Source organism: Trichechus manatus, unplaced genomic scaffold (genome assembly GCF_000243295.1).
Source record: "Trichechus manatus latirostris isolate Lorelei unplaced genomic scaffold, TriManLat1.0 scaffold00002, whole genome shotgun sequence".
Lineage (NCBI taxonomy): Eukaryota > Metazoa > Chordata > Mammalia > Sirenia > Trichechidae > Trichechus > Trichechus manatus.
Window position 1 is genome coordinate 20552752 of NW_004443938.1, and position 5714 is coordinate 20558465.

At 42.0% G+C, this 5714-nt stretch overlaps 1 protein-coding gene across 2 annotated transcripts in view; it reads right to left on the reverse strand.

The window, feature by feature from the left end:
* Positions 1 to 246: 246 nt before the first annotated feature.
* Positions 247 to 5714, reverse strand: part of MTHFD1L (methylenetetrahydrofolate dehydrogenase (NADP+ dependent) 1 like) — a 249208-nt gene continuing 243740 nt past the window's right edge. For both annotated transcript variants that reach the window (XM_023729119.1, XM_023729120.1), the window contains exon 28: positions 247 to 612. The gene's annotated coding sequence lies outside the window, so the exon portion shown is untranslated. The remainder of the gene's footprint in view (positions 613 to 5714) is intronic.

The following is a 5714-nucleotide window of genomic DNA, read 5'->3' on the forward strand; positions in this document are numbered from 1 at the left end:
ACTGGTACTGAAAAATAGTTTTGGATTTAAAATGCACTTTGTCCCGAGGGGGTCTTACAATTCTGTAACAGAAGATTTCACCGTCGACCAGATATTTCTAGGCATGTTTTTCTTGTCACCTTTTTAACGCTCTGGTTGTGTTCACAATTTTCCAACAAACTGGTGTCAGGTGGCAACTCCAACTGCTTCCCATGGATAGTTACCTCTGAAGGACAGAGATTTATCTGGCACTTAAAAACCTGTTGGTTGGTTTTCTAGATATATGTTTATTTTCAGTTCAAAGACAAAATATAAAACTCCAGAGTGGAAAATGGTACCTTTGAGTTCTCACTCTTTAATCTCTTAGCCCCCATTAAACAAACACTAGAAAGAGTAAGCAGCAGGAAATAATGTAAACTTGGCAGAATGAGAAAATAAATTAGCTTCTTTCCAAGTCGGTGTAGGTCCTTTTGCTGAATACCACACTGTTACAAACAGAACTGGCTCTTGAACGAGGAATAAATCTTTGGCCTATTTCACCATTTCTCCAGCATTGTGTAACAGGCATAGTTCAAATTCACTTTCTTCTCCAACTGCAGCAAAAAGGTAAGGAGTAGTTTGGGTTTCAGGAGCCTGAAAAACAGAAAAAAAATGTTTTAGTGGTTTACGAACAGCTTTCTCCTCTGGTGTTAAGCTGTTAATATATTGTAGCTCTAAAGTTTGAGCCCAAAAGAAAATTCAAGAGCAGATAAGTGATTCTTTTGAGACGAGACTGGGGATCACTGGAATCCTTTTACTTATGAGAAGCAGAGACTCAGGTTCTGCACACTCGGTAACAAGAGTCACCGTGATCCTGCATGCAGCATTCTGAACTTCCTAGAAGATTTACACAGGACTGTAGCAGAAATCCATGACTTCCAAGGTTGAGCTCTATAGTCTCCAGGATGCTGTTGAGTGTGGACTTTAGGGTTTTAGATTAGGCATCATGTAGCCTTGGATTTTAGTTTTTCTTTTGTAGTAGGCACAGAAAGCAGGGTCTGAAAAGTGCATTTAGTACTTGTATGGGGTCCATGAGTGGCACATGGAGAGCTTGGCCACTAATGGAAAGGTTGGCAGTTTAAATCTACTCAGAGGCACCTTGGAAGAAAGACCTGGAGATCTATTATGACAGACCCCCACCATTGAAAACCCTATGGAGCACAGTTCTCCTCTGACACACACAGGTCAGAATTGACTTGAAGGCAACTAGTTTGGGTTTTTTTATGGAAGGGCGTGGGCCTGGAATAACTTATTATTGTTAAAGTTATGTTGCTTTCTCTCCGTATTGATTCTTTGCAATGGTTAAATCCTGCAATCTTCTAGACAGGTGATTCAATAACATTTGAAAAACAACAACCAAGCAAACAAAACACCTAAATCCCAGCCAAATGTGTCCACCACTCCAGGAAAAATCGAAGTGCAAGCCTTTGGCTTTTAATCTGAATTAAAACATGGCAGAATTTATCCATTGGGCCAAGAGTTCAAACTCTGCTGAAATGAAGCAAGCTGACCTCCCACAGATTCCTGCGAGGTCTGGAGCCAGAGAAGATGCTTGATTAGCTTCAAAACAGAAGGCAGATAAAGACAGAGGACCAGGAACTTCAAATACTCGTCTAATGTCTGGTCCAAGGCAGGGAGGAAACAGAACACAGAGGTATTAGAAGGATAATAAACATTAACAAAAAGAAAATATTTTAGATGTGAAGAAGGGAGGTTTGCCTGGCGCAGAGCTGTCCCCTCCACCCAGATGTGGGCCCAGCCGCTTCAGGGGCTGTAATAACCCTGGACTCGAGGGTCAGTGACTTGTGGAGAGTGACGGGGAACGCGGGTGAGAGGAGGGTGGGCTCAGTGCACTGGAGACAACCTGGGGAGGGCAAGGTTGGAGCCGGTCTCCCTGGCTCCCAAGGCAGCAGGTGAAAGGCCACCCCATCAGCCCTGTTATCTGGTATCCTATTATTTTATGTTTAAAAGGGCTTAGCGTCTGTCATCCCATGTTTTAAGACCAGTCAAAGGGTTGGCAAAGGTATAAAAGTCTGATTGTAGATAAAACATCAGAAATATAGCAGCTAACGTGAGTGTGTAAAAATGATTCAGTTGTTTACTGTTTATTCAGTAGGGGAAAAAAAACAATTTCAGAAGTTTATTTAGCAGAAAAATATTTTGAAAGAATATATGAAATCGACAATCTTTGTACGGGAATGATAAGAAATCAGAAAGAGTACTCAGAAAAAAAGTTTCCTTTAAAGAGAATGAAGACTATTTCACAACCACTACTTAAGTTTCAGTGATATTTAATAGTCATAAGTTAATCTTCAGTAGGGTTTCCGGCTGCCATTTTAGTGAGAAGGGAGATTTAAAAGAGGATTCTTTAAGGAACTTGGGCTTCCATCTTATTTTGGCCCCTGCCTGGAAATGCAACGTAGAGGGCACGCTCACTCCAAGGAGGGCTTAGGATGATGAGTTGATGGCCTTTTTCTTGAAGCACAATAAAAACCAAACCAAACCCGTTGCCGCTGAGTCGATCACAACTCATAGTGACAGTGTAGGACAGAGTAGAACCGCCCCCTAGGGTTTCCAAGGCTGTAATCTTTATGGAAGCAGACAGCCACATCTTTGTCCTGTGGAGTGGCTGGTGGGTTCGAACTGCTGACCTTTCGGTTAGCAGCTGAGCGCTTAATCACTGCGCTGCCAGGGCTCCTTTGAAGCATAGTGGCGATCATCAATTTTTGTGCTACTCTGTGAAAATGTAGTTTTAAGCCAAATTCACAGAACACAGGTGCTCTCCAAGGGAACCCCACAACCCTGTGGTTGGTAACTTGGGGGTGTATAAGCCCAGTTCACAGAAAGGCTGGCATCCAGAAACCCTACTCAAGATTAACTTACGACTGTTAAGTATCATTGAAAATTTCTGTCCTAAAGGCAATTTAGGGAAGAAATGAGCTGGTATTGTACTTCTCTGTGTGCGTGTAATTAAAAAAAAAAAGTTGGTAAATAACACTTATAGCAGGACCCGAGTAAATCTGATTCCATACTCAACATAACGTGGTACATCAGAACGAAGTAAGGGAGTGTCTGAATGCTTCAGGAAATTTGCCAGGCTTAAATGTGTTCATTTGAATCCTTCCAAGGCTCAGAAATACGATAAAGGTACGAATGGGAAACTCAAAGGGGAAGAAAAAAAAAATCAAACTCCCAAAACCAATCATCTTCAAACAAAAGACTGCACAGTAATGCTGCAGGATCAGTTTCTCTGGGACAAACACGTATTTTAATTAGTTCTGTTTAGTGACATCCAAAAGAATGAATCATGCCCTTATTCTAACAATAGGGAAAGCACTTCAGGGAAGTCTTGGAAAGAAGTGGCAAGGGCTCAAATTCTGGTGATTTCTTGGCATCTCAAGTTCACATTGTTGCTGTTGTCAGGTGCCATCGAGTCGGTTGTGACTATAGCGACCCTACATACAACAGAATGAAACACGGCCCAGTCATGAGCCACCCTCAAAATTGTTGTTATGCTTGAGCCCATCGTTTCGGCCACTGTGTCAGTCCATCTCATTGAGGGTTTTCCTCGTTTTTGCTGACCCTCTACTTTAGCAAGCATGATGTCCTTCTCCAAGGACTGATAACATGTTCAAAATACGTGAGACGAAGTCTCGCCATCCTCGCTTCTAAGGAGCATTCAAACTAAATCTCACATAATTTCCTAGAGGGTGCAGTAAGTAGAAAGAGCAAGGAAGCTGAAGGAAAGAAAATAGTCATCAGCTGAGCAGAATCGCCTTTCCATGTGGTGCACGTCTCTAACACGTTCCTCTAGGAGTAATGAATGCGCTGCTAGGCAACTGAGTGCACATGGTTATCCGCAGTTTGACCACAGTGTTAGTCGGGTAATCAGATACTTCCTTCTCCTATGCCCAAATTTACCTATGCTGACTGTGGTCTGAGCCTTCACATTTTACCTTATGCACTTTTAATAGCCACAGACCTTCGGCTATCTATTATGAGCAGTGGCCCTTGAATGCTACAGAGGGCACAAGAGACAGAAAAGAATGCTTGCAGGAACATGATATTGAGGAGTCACCGAGAGGGAACAGTGGTTTTATCTTAGGACACTGAATTTGTTTGCTATTGTTCAAGCAGGGTCAAATGGTGGGTTTTGAACCATGGCCCGCCAAGCCTAGAAGGGTATTTCACAGCTCACAAAGAGGAAAGAAGCCTTGGATAAATGAGTGGGGAAAATGCCATTCAATTAGAGTTAAGTCATAGCCCTATCATACTTTGACTAAAAAGAATTTTGACAAAGTCATAGCTTTTAATACCCAAATAATTATCTTTTGTTATTAAAAAAAAAAACAAAAACAAAAAAAAACTACCCCATTAACCCCAAGTACCAGTCTGATCAAGTAGCTCATATCAGTTTTCAGAATGGGTCAAAGTTCATTTACTCCTATGACTGATATTAAAAGGGCATCTTTTAGTTTGGGGCATAAAGGATGCAATGAGATTGAGAGTAAGATGGCCTGGGTTGAGTCTGGGCTTTTGTACTTATTAGCTATGCAACATAAGCAAGCTGTTGGCCTCTCTGAGCCAGAGTTTTTGTAACTCTGGAGTAAAAATAATTCCCATCTCAAGGGCTAGCTATGAGAGGAGAGGCAGTGCTGCGCAGTGGAAGGAAGCTCTGTGGGCTTGCGGATCTGGGCCACCCCTCAGCTACACATGTGGGGCCACAGGGGAAGGACCTAACTTCCTTTTTTTTTTTTTAAAAAAAAAAATTTTGTTGTTGTTGAAAATCTACACAGCAGAACATACACCAATTCAACAATGTTTTAGGACCTAACCTCTTGACATTTTCATGGCCTTGTGGTACACACTTGCCTCCAAGGACTGACCACCCATGTAGGTGCTCAGCACAATCCCTGATGCACTGGGGGTACACCAGCCATGCCCATGTCCTAACCCCGCGGCCTCCGCTCACATCCAGAAATAAAACCCGGAGAAATACGTTTTAGGGAACAAGACTACCTTAAGTAATATAGGATTTAATAATATGCATTAGTAAAGATAAGGATGCATCTCTTGGCATTGTCTGAGTCTTAACTGCAATAATTAAGGTATAATTGGGTTTATATGAACTATTTGGAGAGCCAATAAAAACTGACCAAAAGGCTGAAAAATACTATTCAAGAGAGATGAGAGAACTGTATAAACCTGTTCTGGAGAAAAGTGACAAATGGTAGAAAAGCAGGAAGATGGGTTCTTGACATGGAAGGGAGATTAGTTAGGGCAGGGGTCCATTTCTGGTTTAAGAGGAATGATATTGCTATCTTCCCAAGGCCTAGCTGTAGCAGCGTTATCTATGGAAAATAGCACCTATGGCAATTAGTTTTAAATTGCTGAATAATCCCTCTCAGCTCGCGCCCTACCTGCCATACCTTAGATACGCCTCTGCCTAGCTAGCAAATCCAAGACACTCATGTGCTGCAAGACCAAAACGACACTGTTATCACAGTTCAAGTTTATGGACTTCTGTGTTAAACTAGTCTCCCTCATTTTATTTTCTAGAGTTTTTTATTTGAGAGATGAAGAAGATCTAAAGATGTGGTTGTGGTAAAAATGTAATACAGCTTCCACTCCTCAGCAAGAAGCACATATAAAGACTGACACCCCCCCCCACATACACATACACCCCCACCCACCAA